Consider the following 15,780-nt stretch of genomic DNA (forward strand, 5'->3'; position numbering starts at 1 on the left):
TGTACCGAGTTTTTACAAGAACCTGCTCACGTAATCCTCAAGCATGCTCCCCCAAGGATATAGCCACAGAGTGGAGGAGCTCGGAGGGTGGGGTGTAGTGGGGAAGACACGCAGAACTTGTTTCTTGGAGATCACAGCTGTTCCTTCTTGTTCTTTCTTTCGCTCATCCTAGGCCCCACTCTTCCAAGTCACAGCTTCTCTTTTCCAAATACCCCTGAATTCCTGCAGTTAGTGACCAAGAAAGCTGGCATTCAAACCCAGGTCTGTGGACTCCAAAGTCCCAGCTCATGGGCACCAGACACGGAGACAAACTCTCAACAGTCTCTGGGCTGTGGACAAAAATCCCTCTCAGCAATCAGAGAAAGAAGGATCAGGAAAGGGGTTTGCCCCTTTCAGACGGCCCTCTGGCATGGCCCCATTCCCTCGCCAGCCCCTGTACCACCACAGGGGCCCCCCGCCATCTCTGGCAACCCTGAGGACAGCCCCAGTCCCCACCGCAGAGATGGCTGTTCACTCAGTGATGCCACAGGTCAGGCAGCAGGAGAGAGCAGCAACCCTCAAGGCTGGTGTTCACCCCGGGCGCTCCCTGGAAACCCTGCAAGGCTGCAGCTTCGCCTACCCACCTGGCATTCCCTCCCCAAGGCGATGGAGGCAGGCCTTGCGGGGGAGGAAAGGAGAAAGCCAGCCTGATTTACAGAATTTACCAAATGGGTCCGTTTTTCACCAAGTTCCAGGGCTTTGGGGAAAACTTCAGGTTTTTAGAAGTAGATTAATGGCAGGGAGTTAATGGGGCAGTGATATATCCTGCCTGAAATTTTCTGAAAAGTTCTGTGTTGAGGCGTGCAAGTCCAGTGGACCTGCCATGATTTAGTACGGCAGCCCCTGAGAACGGGCAGGCCCACTACATCAGTAAATCTGCTAAACGAGGTCGTTTCTGGAGGGCGGTTTATAAGATATATGGCCTGACGTGTTGCCAAACTTCCCAGCTAGCTGAGCCCCAAATGTGAAGACAACGGGAGAGCCAAGGCAGAAAGTTGGCCCCCCTCTTCTAGGAGGCGGGAAAGTATGCAGGGAGCAGCCAATGCTGGAGAACCAAGGAAAGCTGAACTCAAGTTCCCTGGCTTCCTGCTTGGGCGGGGGTAGGGTTCAAGAACAAAGGAGCTGAAGAGAGCAGAGCCAAGAGGGAACTCAGACATCACCCATGTAGTAGTACCATCTTTCCAATGAGAAGACAGAGCCTCAGACACTAGCACACAGGGCAGCCTGGTGTCTCGGTTCAGGATCTGACTCTACCTGAGCAGTCACATCCCTGCCCACCCCTCCAAACCCCAGCCATACCCCTCTGCCCAGGCCTGCCCTTTTCTCAGAAAGCCTCTCCTCTGATCTCACAGGGAAAGAGCAGGATGGCCCTGTGCCTCTCTAGCTCAGGTATCACCAGGCTCACCAGTTCATCTGGGAACTACAGACATTGCCTAAATGAAGGAAGACAGAGTCACTGAGAGTATAACCCTCCTCTCCAACAAGCCCTGTGGGGAGAGATCACACACACCACCCCAAGTCTTTCCGTAGGCAACATACACGATCACAATCATCCCAAGATGAGATGCTCCCTCACTTCGTAGCTCCCACTGATGTAAAGGTCCGTATCAGATCAATTACAACACCATCATTCCCCATTACCTTTGCTGAAGGATTTGATTATTGGATTAATTTATAATCTGCCTTCCTGGTTGTTTTTCTGCCTATTGCTCTCTTTATACCAAAATCACATGTAAGTAGAACTTATACAGTCCAAAAAGGCCTTTGAATGTCTCAACTGCTGATGTCAACTCATTAGAAGCATTACTGCTTCTCCTCTGTTTTTCTCCACACTCCTCACCTTATTCTGAATCCCTAGAACCAAAACCCTTATCTGTGGACTTAACACAGTGCAAAGATAATCCAAGGGAAAGTCCTGCTTGACATCAGAGCTGTGCTTTCCAGTGGATTTCCAGCACCCACCCCAGCCATCTGGGACACCTCCACTCGATGGCTCAGCAGGCACGGACTGGGAACCAGGCACAGAGGGCTAGGTACGGACACTGGGTCCCTTTCAAGGAGAGGGTGCGGCGGGTGGCTGCAGCAGTGGGGCTTAAACTCTCCCATCTCCCTCCTGGAGCTCACGGTAATCTGATGATCGCAGTGGATAATTAGAGTCTCTTATCAAAACAATTAGCGGATGAATGAACAGCCAGTTCTGTCTCCAACACAACTGCACAAGAGCAGCAAGGAGGGAGAGGCAGAGGCAGGGGAAATGACAAACTGCAGCCGCTGGCCATCCTGCCCGCGCCTGGGGACAGGCGTCCCAATTCTAAAGCACACTTTAGTGAGGCTCCAGCCTCACTTTGGACTCCTCCACGCCCAGGCCACCAGCATTTGCCTGGAATGCCCTCCCTTTGTCAGCCAGCCCGGCTCCTTTCCCTCCTACTCTGGAAAGAATCTGCCTCACCTTCCTCCACCCTCCTCCCTACAGTTTCATGCATACCCTCAATTTACTCAGGACACCCCAAGGCAGTGCTCAGGGATCTTACTTTCTGTGGCTACTGGCACCCAGTAGGGGCTCCAGAAACGCCTGCTTCTCTCCCTCACAACTGATGCGAAGTGCTCCATGGGAATACCCAGGCCGTTCCACCCAGTGCCCTCGTCTGCAATCTCATTAGCTAATGTTTAAAATTCAAAGCTCCTCCATCATTCCCGTGTCTCCCCATCTGTAAACAGGCCTGTGGGTCCAATACCATTTGTTTCCACCGGCAAAAATACACAAGGATTAGCCAGAAAGCCCTCTGGAAACATAATCCGAAGTAGCCTGGATCGGAAAGTGGGACCGATTTGCCTGAAGAGGGGGTCCCCTCCTGCTTGGTTTTTGGACATAGGAAATGAGGCCAAGGAGAAGGTGTACAGGATGTGTACAGGGCTCTTGCCAAGAGGTGACCCAGGGGAAGAGCCTCTGGTTTCTAAACACAACTGAAGACACTGGGAGGTGGGGGTGTACCCTCTCTAGGGTCTTACCCCAGTGCCACCCCAACAGCAATACATTCTGGGGTGTGCTGGTGCCATGGGGTGTCCCCGCCCCATTCCTGGTGTTCAGGAGAAAGGGAGGGAAAAGCAAAGAAAGAGAGGAGGAAAGGGCAGGGCCCAACACAGAGTTCTCCCATCTGCTTTTGTTTTCCATTGCGTTCCTTTCAAGGTCTGGGTTCTGCTAAGCCCCACAAACCCATGGCATCATCTGTCCACTTCCCCCTTTACAATCTGCCACCCTGCCCGCTCCTGACAGCCATCAATCACTCTGTAATGTGCTGACCCCAAGGCTCAGGGGACGGAATTTTCAAGTCAAATGTAGCCGTTAACATAAATAAAGCATTGCCCTGGATTTCTTCCTTTCTTTCTTTCTATCTCTTTTTTATGATTCTGCAGCTGCTACTGGGGACTCGGTAGGCAACAAAAGTGAGGCCAGACAGGCAGAGTGGAATGGCAATTCTACTTTTCTGAGTCATAACAATTATGACGTGGTGATAAGAAACATTTTCTATGAATTTTTAAGCACCAGTTATCCTGTTTTGCAATTGTCCCCCAGGAAAGGAGGACAGATTCTACAGGCTACGAGCCAACTGTCCTGAGCAAGGCAGACCCCGGGGTCCCTCTGGCAGCCCACCCCAGCGCACCCCCCACCCCAGCTGGGGCTCACTCTGCATCTTAAATAAAGCAGTGTCCTTTAAGCACATTTACATGCAAACGGCTTCCATGTACCAAATATAGTTCTGTAAGCCAGCGTTTATTTTTAAACATGAAGAAGAGTCTCCCATAATAAAGCTCATGATAAATGTTATGATCCTCAAAATGGTTTTTAGGGGAAGAGGAAGAGCAAGTCAGGGGCTGGGCAGGAGAAGGGAAGCTCTTCCCCGGGACAGGACTGGGAGCAGGACCAGAGGAGGGGGGTCGGCCCTTCTGCTGCTAGGGGCCAACGGGACTTCTGTCCAGACAGAACCCTCCCCCACACCGCCCTCCCCTCCTCGCTCCTGCGCTCCCAACACAACAGGGGAGCAATGAGCAAAGGCACTGTCGGCGATGCCAAAGGGACAGTCGATGCCAAAGGGACAGTCGTCAGAGATCTAACCCACTGATCCAGAAGAGGGCAGGAGCCCCGTAAGAGCCAGGTGTCTGCAAAAGCTCTGTTCACATGCTACAACCAGGGCCTTTGAGTCAAAGCCAGGCTCACTTGAGACTGGAGGGCAAGGTAACTATAAGCTTCTGGCTCAGCTACCGAGCTTCTGTGTGGCCCTGGCCAAGTCACAGCACTTCTCTGGGTCTCTGTTTCCTCATCTCTGCAATGGCAGAAGCTGGCCTAGAGAGAACCCTGCAGGTTCATTCAAGGCCTAACTATGCATGACTACCTCTCAAACCAGAAGCTCCCCTGGCAGCTCTCCCTCAGGCAGACGGCAGCTTTGCCCACTGGGGTTTCTAAGTTCCTCAACCAATGTAACAAGGTCTTGACATCATCACTTACATAGTGAAAGACCCTGTGGTTCCTCCAACTCCTTTTGGGAAATAGGTGGCCAGGGTATCTTTACAAAAAGCCGCGCACAATAACAACAGGATATGAAACCCACAGACTGATTTGACCCTCTAGTGGCATCTCCCTCACCTGTGGCCCAGCCTTCTTCCAGAATCATCACTGAGCATAGAAGGTGCCAATACCCCACCTTGGAAATGTGGTGCTTTGTATTGCCACAACAGGCACTCCCTAACACCAGGCCTAACTTCCTCCATGTTATACTGGAACAGGGAACCAGTGTTTGCTGGTCTCAGAGGCCCAGGGTGGGAGCATATGTTTTCCCTCCCTAGATCCTAGGATCCTCTGACTGGTGGGTTTTCATGGAAAGTGAGAAGGGTCCCCATATGGAAGCAGCTAGATAGAAGCCAATGCCTATTTCATGGGTCCAACATTAAAGTTCCAAAAAATATTCTGGAAACTACCAGACTCAAAACTGAGGAAACAAATGTATCTCCTGGACTTTCTGGAAGAAAGGGACTTTAGGAGTCTAATCCCCAGTCCCCACCAAAACTCTGCTTCTGGAAGAGAGGGATATACCACTGAAGGATGGTGGCTCTGAGTTTGAATATGCCTGTGACCCTGAGAATGAATGACAGACTTTTTTTTTTAAAGGCTGTTCAAAGCAGACACATTTAAAAAGGCTGCATATTTATCTTTCTGACATTTTTAAATACGTTGCAAAAAGCAGAATCTTAAATCAAGGTGCATTTTTAAAAGCATGTTGTACCAGGGACAAAACAGCTTCCTTTCTTCCTTGAAGGAGCAAGCCTTCTGTGGAGCAAGGATTGCTGCATGTGACAGAGTCTGGGCCTCCTGCACAATCAATACTGAGTTATGTTTTGGAGGCAGCAGGACAGCCCGCCAGGCAGGAACCTGAAACCACACAGAGCCCAGTCAGAGCCTCTGTGTCCTACCTCCAGGCTCAGCCCAGGCCCCATGCTACAGGGGAGCTGAACTCACCTCAAGGAAGCCACGGGCTCTGCAAGGGCTCCCCAGAAGCAGACATTTTCCAGACCTAATTCAAGGATCCAGCTCCCTGTCAACTGTTCCAAGACACAATCCCAAGCAGGGAGCCCCTCATTTCTTTGGAATCTGGATGCCACGGTGGCAAATGTACCACACAAAACAGCTGCCCCAGCTGCACTGTTCTCTGAAAACCAGGGGAGGGGTCGGCCCTGGGGGCTGTCCTCCTCACCCCACAGTTCACATTAGGGCTGGCGCAGGCAAGAGAGAGGAACCCTGGATTTGCTCTTTGGGAGGATTTTGGTCAAATGTTACATGAGCTGGGGGGAGAGCCTTCAACATACACTGAGGAACTGTGCATCCCAAATGATCCAGGTTTCCACCTGCTGCCCAGCATACTGATGCCCAGCATGGCCTGGTTATACAAGTATCCCAGTTCAGATACTATATGGTCCCTAACAAACGCACATCAGAGGCTTGAGCCAAAGGAGGAAAGGGACCTGCATCGATCCCTCACTGCAGGCAACCCCCAGAGCAAAGAGGGCAGAAACAAAAACCTACAGGAAACTGCTCTCAAGGGCTGTCGCCCATGGGTTCTCCATCACACCTGACCCAGAAGGCGGCCTGGGCCAAAGTCTACTGTCAAAGGAAAAAAAGCAACAGTCAGTCTGCCACTATGGAGGAAGGCTGCCCGAAGGGACCACGGTGCCACTCGAATGACGATTGGTGGTGACCATGAGGGCGGTGCTACCCATGTTGCCTTACCTTACACTCCACTCCACCTGCAGTTCAGAGGGAGTTAATAATGCCCCCATTTGCCCGGGTTCATGTGGCACGACCCACTCACCTCCAGGTGCCTCCTCCAAAACCACTCATCTCTTCCTGTTTCACTCACCCTTGTGGTTATATTTGACCAAAATCCTCCCAAATTCTTCCTGGTATCAAGTATAAGATGTTACTAGAAACTGGCCTTCCAGCAGTCTTTTGAGGTAAAGGGGAGCATAGGCGACCCCTTCCTTGTTTGCTGGGGTCCCTCTCCACCATCACTGGTCATCTCACCTCCCCCTCCGTCCATTCTCTACCAGAGTGAATAGAGGTGCTCGGTGCTCCCTGCCTGTCATGCTCACAGTGAGGACACAAGTACTGTCTGCTGACACAGACCAAATCTCAATACAACCAACAGCTCCAACCTTGTACCAGTTCACATTCCTCCCCCAAGCCTAAACTGGAAGACATAACCGGCTCAGAAATCCCCCAGGACAGGCTCCCACCCACACCACCACCAGATGGCAAAGAGACACCATGAACAGATGCGCCCCCCCCCGCCCCGCCCCCCCGCCAGGCCACCCTGACTCTGCCACCTCTCTGGAGCACTCAACTCTGTGTAGAGGATTGCCACACTAGTAGTGGGGACAGGGTCCTGAGGTGCCTGTTAAGGCAAAGCTTGGGAACAATGAGGAATCAGCTAATTACAGTCACTGAAGGCATTGTTAAATGGTTTATTAAACTTTGCAAAGAAAAATACGTCAACATCCATCAATGCAAATGCTTCTCTGTATACATCAAGCCCTTGAATATTTCCTCCTAAGCAGAAATAAAGCTTTACAACACATGTGTATGCACATAAGCACGTGCCCAAAAAAAGGTAACCTCTGTATGTAAAATCAACTATGTAGAAAGAAGGACAGGTACATGCCTGGCTGGAGAGACAAAGGCATATCATCTGGGTGAGGGCATGTTACACCATGGAGTATGTCCGTGCATGGACACAATACTTAGACCAGATGCTGAATCATTTCCAGATGCTACTGTCTAGGACAGCCTTTGTTAGGGAAGAGGAGAAAAAAGCTTGCCCTTCATGTCTAGATACTTGGGTTCAGGTTACATGAAACAGGACTAGTTCAGAAAATAGTGCAACTTCACAGCCAAGGCAAAAACCCAAGAACAAAAACCATACCAACAGGACTACAGGACCAAGCCAGTCACAAAAGGCCGAGGACTCTGGTTTTAACGCTAACTCCCCTCCTTCCACCAGACACGTGTGGTCTCACTTGGACAAAGCAGGGGGTCCCTCAGGCCAAATAACAGGGCTGGCATGCCTCCCACAACAAAATCCAGTGGCGTCTGATGCAGGGGAGAGGTCGCAAGATTTGGCTCCTGCCTGTGTTTGGCCGTCATGCCTGCCTCAAGGCCACACCAATCAGCTGGCCAGCCCTCCATCAGCAACCTCTCTACCCTGAGCAGCTGCCACCAAGGGCGGGCAGCACTGGTGCCCACAGCATGGGTACACAGAAAGGAGAACTGGCAAAAAAAGGAGCCAAGGACCAGCATGATCCCTTGTCCCAAGCGCCCACTGGCACCCAAAGCCAAGGCAATAGTCCCCTGGTGAAGCCAGAACTTGGAACGCATGCATGCCCTGCACCTACCAACACAGGCCTTTCCCATCAGCCCACATCACCTGCCTTTTCCAATAGCCTGCAGGCACAGATCCACGTGGGTCCCACTCACTCTTGAAAATCATTAGTCACAGGCCTGCAGGGCTTGGAAGGTCACTGGAGGTTATCTAGTCCAAATCATCTTATCGCCCAGATGAGAAACCAGGGCTCAGAAAAGTTAAGCAACTTGCCCCAGGTCACACAGCTCAGAAGTTAAAGTTGACTGGATCCCAAAGCTGCCTGGCTAAGCCCATGCTCTTTCCATTCAGCTAAATTCCCATAAACCAGCTGCCCCTACCAGTCCTAGAAGGTGAAGGAAGTGACAACGGGGATAATCAGACAGTGGCGGCCAAGGAAGGAGCAGCAGTGGCAGCAGAGGACAGGAGGCCTGGGTGGCAGCCACAGTCACCACAGCCCCACAGGAGAAGCCGTGGCATGTGGAGGACCGGGCACCTGAAGCCAGAAGCCCCAGGTGCCAGTCCTGGACCCACCACGGACCACCAGCCGTGCCTTGGCCACGTCAAGGTGTAGTCGGAGGCTGTTCCCTCATCAGTAAATGAAAGGGCTGGACAGGAGCATCTTGTAAGTTCCCCCCTGCCCCCCTCGTTCCCAGTCTCCTGGCCCTGACTACAGCTTCAGCGGTGCCAGCTGGTTATGTGGCCTCCAATGAAGTCACCTCACCTCTCTGTGCCTCTGTTCCCTGGCCTGAGACAAGGAGGTGACAGGACCGAAACCAGAGCTCCTGGGTTAAGAGCACCAAGAGGCCAGGTGGGCCTAAGGAGTGCCCCCCAGAGGTCCAGCGCCGGCACACTGGCTCCCCCACCCTTCAGCCAAAGCTGCAGGGGACAAGGGGCCCGAGTGGGAGTCAAAAGACAGGCTGAGTGCCCACAGGGGACCAGAAGGGACAAATAAAGCATGTCACTCCTGGCACTCGGGTCAGGAGGCGAACAAACACACGCACACGCCTCCTCCCACGCAGCATTGTTCCCCGTGCCTCCGTCAGCAGTTCTGCCGGGCCTGACAGCCGGGGCTTCCTAATAGGGCAGGCTGCACCCGGCGGACACCCGGTCATTTCCCCTCCAGTGGTCCACCGGGACATGCCACTGCCTCGGGGTGGGGGAGGTGCCAGGAAAGCCGGCCTTGTCCTCAACAAAGGACGGGGAGCCAGCCAGCTACCCGGAGGGGCCTCTCAGACCCTACACAGGTGGTCTCCTCAGTCCTCCCACCTCTTTGGGCATCCCCGACCGTGGGCCCTCACCTGGCAGTGGGGAGCTCCCTACCTCCCTCCAGGGGCCTGTTCCATGACCACCTGGTGCCTGGACTTAGGAGAGCAGAGGCCTCTCCTATTTATACATCCACCCGCAGGCTGTGGTTCTGCACTGGATCCAAACACAACAGCGTCCTGCAGACAGGCTGCCTCACAGAACAAAGGACACAGCCGGCTCCTGCCCTCCCCCCCCGCCCCCCACCAGCAGTGGCAGCCATGTCCAAGGTCATGGGGCCTAGATATTAACAACTCTAAGCCAGACAATCTGGGTTTGAATCCAGCTCTGACACAAGCTCCATCATCTTGGGCAACTGACTCAACCTCTCTGTGCCTCTGTTTCCTGATCCGTAAAACCAAATAGTAACAGAATTGATATGTATAAAATTAACAATTTTGGTTAAAAAAAAAAAAAAAGCAGCAGCAGCAGCAGCCACTCTTTGCAATGGCGCTTGGCACACAGTGAGGACCGTACAGAAGTCAGGCATCATTAAAACCACCTTCAAGCTCAACGCCAGCATTTCCTCATCCAGCACCCCCACCAGCTGCTGACCCTCTCGTTCACCACAGAGAGCACAGGCTCTAGTGCTCTGGGTTCCAGTTGGCTCTGCCACTTCCTTGCAGTGTGACACTGGGCAAGAAATGCCATCTCTCAAGCCTGGGTTTCCTCTTCCAAAGAAAGAGGCTCTTCTGACCTACCTCAAAGGATGACTTTAAGGATGGAATGATAATGCATGTAAAGCACCTAGCTATTATTATGAATTATTAACAACAACAACAACAACATCCTTCTCCTCTTGGACAGGATCCTTGTTCAGCAAGCCTGCGCTACCTTCTTTCAGCCAAGGCCAACTGCCGGGACATGGGACCAACTGTCAGGTAACGCCAAGGGTCACTTTCTCACTTGCTGTTTAAAATGAAGCTCCCCATCCTGTGCCTATGAAGTTGGTATTTTTTGAACCCACATACAGGACTTTACATTTATACCTATTAAATTCAATCCTGTTGTTTTCTACCTGGAATGGGAGCGAGGAGGTTTCGCTAATCAGCTCTGACTCAACCAGCACAGAGGTGCTGTCCCCAGAAACACTGCAACCCCCAAGAAATCACAGGGTCCAGAGAAGCCGGGCTCTCAGAACCTAGTAAGGCAACAGCCAGAGCTGTGAGGGCCTGCGCCAACTCTGCCCCGTGTACGCCAAGCACCAGAACACGAGAGACAGCTCTTACTACCAGAGCCCTATCAGGAAGAAGGGACAGTACCACACTTTCAAAACTAAAGCCACATGTGCAAACTGTTGTCATAAACACAGCCCCTTTCTCAAGGCCTCCACTGCATTCCTCCCCAGAAATGTGTTTCATTTCTTCAACATAAACACAAATCAGACTTATTACATTCCGGTGATAGTTCCAGGATGGGGATTGAGAAAGCTGTGTTTCCTGGGAACAAAAGGCATTTGTGCCTAAGTGTGCAAGGAAAAAGAGCGAAAAGCGAAAACTGCCTCCCAGACTCTGGATCTGGCAACCAGGGGCCACTGGCAGAAGCCTTTATGCAAGAGGATCTTTCTGCCATCTGCCCTGCAATGGCTGCAGGACACAGAGGCAGACTTAAGGACGGCGTTCAAGATCCCATGTCCGGCCATACTTAAAACGGGCCCACCATGGTCTGCAGAGCTTCACGCCATTTAAAGTCTCTCTCCCCTGAGGCCAGACAGATCAATGCCACCAACCCTTTCTGGGACCCACAGTGGCCCAGCGAGGAGTGAGACTCATCTTGGCCTGTCCTCAGGAGACAAGAATACAATCCTGGAAGACAAGCACTCTGTCCCCTGGAAGGTGGTAGAGAAGCAGCTGGGGAGGCGGCGGAGCTGGGGTTCCCACTCAGACTTTCAGTTCCTACCACTTCTCTGCAGAGGGATTCCTGGGGAATGCAGGCAGGAAAAGGAAGCAGTTGGGGGAAGGGCAGGATAAATGAGTCTCAAAGAAGGGAGGACTGGGAGCAAGAGCCAATGTGACATCATGGGACAAGTACGAGCCCAGAGCTGGACAGACTACTCAAATTCCAGCTTCACTGCTTCCTGTGTGGCTTTGCACAGATGACTTAACCTTTCTGAGTTTCAGCTACCATTTCTGTGAAAGAAGAAAATGAACAGGACCATATCTAAGGTTCTCTTAGCAATGACACTCCAGGTTCTAGCTAGGAATTTTTATGCCTTTGGTGAGCACTGTTTAAACCTTTCACCAGCCATCCAGAGGAACCCACCCAAGCCCCTCCTGAAACCCTCAAAGGCCCTGGCTCCTCACCTCCCACCCTCTTCCCCTCCTGCTCTGGGGGCACTAACGTGAAGGAACTGGATTCAATTCCTGCCCAGGCTCGGTGGGCACCCCAGCTGCCATCTACCTACAGGAGAAAAGCCAGCACTGGCCAGAGCCTCCCAAGCCCTGAGAGCCAATGGGCACCTGGCAGATGTCCCACCTCTGCAGACTGGCCTGGTTCAGCAGCTTCTCAAAGTCAACAAAGGAAGGTTTTCAAATCCTAAAAGGCTTCTCAAGCCCCTTCTAATCTGTCTGCCATTTTGTTTCGTCTGCTCAGCTCAAGTCAAGGGGAACTTGACATTTGGAATACTAACTGCAAATAATCCCACACCAAGGACAGGGCTGGCAAGCTGCAGTGTCAGCATGTGGCTCACAAGGATGGTGGGGACACTCTAAGACATTCCAGCTATCTGCAGAGGGTCCCAGAAGGCACATGTTGGGTCAGGCCCCATACCACCTGCACCAGGACCACCCAAAACTGTCAGCTACCCCAAGAGCAGGACTGTATTGAATTCACTGGCTTCTCAACACCCCACCCACAGTGTGGTTGGTGGACAAGAAATGCTATCGTGGATGCTCTGTTGGTAGAACCTATGTCAAATAAAGTGTACAAACAGTGGAAGTAGAAAAGGACAGTGAACCAGTAACCAGTACTTTTGCAAACTCTTGACGTGAGCCCCTGCTCTGAAGTAGCCATAGCATACTAGGTTGCCCCAGGCAAAGTGCTATGCTCTGTATATTTCCACTATGCAACAGATCCCACAGTTGGCTTTAACGGTGAGATCCACCAGCAACCTTGCCACTCCTGGGACCACATGCCTCAATCAGCAGGATCTGCAGGTAGGACCACATGCTCATCCCTGTCACACAAGCTCGGGCTCAGTGCACAAGACAGGCCAGCACCCAGGGTCTGGGGAGCCAGCTACCTTAACTCCTTCTATGCAATAACTCACTCTAGTCTGTCCTTTTAGCAGACAAGGTGCCGGAAGTGCCAAGAGGCCTGGAGAGACACGGACTTTAAGGGCAGGCTTTGTGTGGCCTAGGCTGACCTCCAATCTCCGACCTCTGAAGCAACAAGGGCTTGGCTGACATACACCATTTTTTCCCTCCTCAAACTTTTCAAAGACAGCATGCCCTTTGGGTATAAAAATAAAATCCCAGAACCTCAACTGAGTAATAAAGTAAGATATGATGGCTATACCCACCGGTAATGTCACCTATGTATACAAATAAAACTCAAAAGTAAATAAAACCAAAATACATACTTGGAACCTCTGATCCCCCAATTCATTAAGTCAATTCTTGCAACTCAACGCCTCCTTCAAGAAGCCATCTCAATGCCCTTTGTGATCCTAGGCGCCTCTCCCATGTTCCCACAGCCCCTGTGGCCCCTACTAAGACAGTCCAGGGTCCCCAGTACCTACAACAAAGCCCAGCCAAATTCAACATTTACTCTCCATTTCCCCAACTAGACTATGAAATCCTTAAGGGATAATACAAGTTGACCCTTGAACAATACAGGTTTGAAACATACTGGCCCACTTATATAGAGATTACTTACAGTGCAGTGCAGTACTGTAAATAGATTTCCTCTTCCTTATGATTTTCTTACTAACATTTTCTTTTCCCAAGTTCACTTTACCCTAAGAATACACTATATAGGGATGCCTGGTTGGCTCAGCGATTGAGCGCCTCCCTTCGGCCCAGGACATGATCCTGGAACCCTGGGATCAAGTCCCACATCGGGCTCCCTACATGGAGCCTGCTTCTCCCTCTGCCTGTATCTCTGCCTCTCTCTCTCTCTATCTCTCTCTCATGAATAAAGAAAATCCTAAAAAAAATTACACTATATAATACACATAACACAGTATGTGTTCATCCACTGTTTGTGCTCTCGGTAAGGCTTCCAATCAACAGTAAGTTATTGTTAAGTTTTGAGGGAGTCGAGAAGAACATGTGGATTTTCCACTAGGTTGGGGCTGTCCCTCAACCTCTGCGTTTGTTTAAGGGTCAACTTCACTTTGCAAGTACCTGGAGAAAGATCTGGCATGTATCTCAAACTGAAAACCCATCTGTTGAATGTAATAAAGGAGTGGATAAGGACATAGCCTCTTGCCTCTCTGCAGCCGCCCTCCACCCCAGGAAGGAGTCTGAAGAGCCCTGGAAATCTAAGCCCTAATAAGACAACTCCAACCTATCCAGGGTGACTGCATGGTCACTTTAGGTCCCTCTGCCTTTAGAAAAATATATATACTCAAGGGGCATGAGCTTGAGTTTCTATACAGACCAAGGCAGCAAAGGGAGTTCTCTCTTCCCAGCTGAGGCTAAACAGGGACCCAACCACAAACATCCAGTAATGCTGAACATGACGCGAATAATATAAAAATAGCTGCTCTATCTTTTGCCCCCACCCTTCTCCTCAGCAACACAAAGGGCAGAGCAAAGTGACACCCCCTAACGAGCCTTAGCTTGTTCTTGCACGGACAGCCCCAGCCTCCTACATCTGGACCAGCTGCTGTGAGCCAACAGGGGATTCCAAATTACATTTTAATTACCATAATTTTTCACAGGTACCTGAAACCAGACCATGACAACAGCACAAGGAATCCCCAAGTATGATGCATGAGGTCCATGTTACCAGCTAGTCTGTGTGCATACCTTTTCTCCCGTGCCCTTCATTTCATGGGGTACTTTACAGTTTGCAGAATGCTTTCAGAGGCCCTCTCTCTCCACAAGCGCCAAATTTAAGACAAGAGGACTCAATAGCAGCCTCTAAAGTATGGTGCCCTCTACAGAGACCTGGGTGTTGTTTTGTTTTTTTTTTAAGAAAGGAAAACTGGGGTTTGGGGGTCCAATTCTTCTCCCACAGGGCCAATAGGAATATTAAAGATCAAACAGAAAGCATAGTGAAGATTTTTTTTTTTTTAAAGAGAATGCACCTTTAGGGTAGCTCACGGTGAGCAGATGGTAGGTGCTTAACAGACACATATGTTCCAGGTAGATGTGTTTGCCTATACGGCTAGCCGGAGAGTGAGCTCTGGAATTAATCTGCCTACATTTGAATCCAGGTTTTGCAACATTTTAGCTGTGGGATCTTGGGAAAGTTAATTAACCTTTCTGGGCCTCCATTTCATCAACTAGAAAATAAGGATGAGAATAAAAATTACTTCCCAGGGTGACTCTGAGTCCAGAGAAATAAATGCAAGTAAAGTACTAGCAGGGCACCCAGCCCTAGCATATAAGAAGCACTCAAAAAAATGTTTTTTCTTTTTTCTTGGCTGGAGGAGAAAGGAATTAAAGCATCTTAAAAAGAGGGAAAGGCAAAATGTACAGTTCAGCATTTAGCTCCCCATTCAGGCAGACATTGCAACGGAATTCTAAAAGGAATTGGGTGTGGTGGGGAGCCAGGACCCCATGGCTGGCCCACTCTAGTTCTACCTAAACACATCTTTCTTCCCCTACAGAGAGCATAAACACCTTCAAGAAAGGGACTGGGTCCTGTTGCTTTCTGGTTAGCCCTTAGGTCCCTGACATGTGACTGGCATAAAACTTCTGCTCAGTCAATATTTACAAAATTAATTGAACAAATTAATTTATCTCTCCTGCCTCTGTGCATTCCAGCTATCAGAAAGAAGCAGGCTGCACAAAGAAAGCCCTCTAAAGGGGCTTGTCTCTTTTCAGCTGCAGTAATATTTGCAGAGGGAGTTGGAGTCCCCATGCATGCCAGAGCCTTAGCCCACTCCCGGGGCTGCTTGGGGCTGCAGAGAAGCAGGGGCGCTTCCCCTGGAGGCGCTGCGGGCTCTGCTCTTGGGGAGGGCGAGCGGCATCAAGCCCACCCACGTCCCCAGATTGTGGGAGTCCCCACACCTGCTGAGGGGCAGCAAGAAGGGGGCAATAAAGGGGCAAGCGGCTCCGAGTGAAACCCCAAAAGAAAGCCCATAAGGCAGTGACGAGCCAGTGCATGCTTTATTTTTAGCCACAAATGATGGAAAGTTACTCCCGGAATGGTGCAAATTTTGCCTCGTCACCCTCCATCCCTTTCCAGGAGGTCCAGGTCAAGGGGGAAGAGGAATTTCTGCAGCTCTCTCAGAGGCGGTGGCGAGGGAGGACACAGAAAAAGGTGAAACCAAGTGGGCAAAGAGAGGTGGTCTCTGTGTGAGCCACCAGCTGTCGTTCCCCTACCACTACCACCACCACAACCACCACCACCACCA

At 51.0% G+C, this 15,780-nt stretch overlaps 1 protein-coding gene across 5 annotated transcripts in view; it reads right to left on the reverse strand.

Annotated features, from left to right (window-relative positions):
• The window catches only part of SSBP3 (single stranded DNA binding protein 3), a 165,251-nt gene that overhangs the window by 86,348 nt on the left and 63,123 nt on the right, over positions 1 to 15,780 (reverse strand). Inside the window, exon 1 of one of the 5 annotated variants that reach the window (XM_055305977.1) lies at positions 9,248 to 9,270. The exons of the other annotated variants lie outside the window; for them this stretch is intronic. The gene's annotated coding sequence lies outside the window, so the exon portion shown is untranslated. Of the gene's footprint in view, positions 1 to 9,247; positions 9,271 to 15,780 lie in introns of those variants that run through there. 5 annotated transcript variants of the gene reach the window in all.

Source organism: Nyctereutes procyonoides, unplaced genomic scaffold, assembly GCF_905146905.1.
Source record: "Nyctereutes procyonoides isolate TBG_1078 unplaced genomic scaffold, NYPRO_anot_genome, whole genome shotgun sequence".
Classification (NCBI taxonomy): Eukaryota; Metazoa; Chordata; class Mammalia; order Carnivora; family Canidae; genus Nyctereutes; species Nyctereutes procyonoides.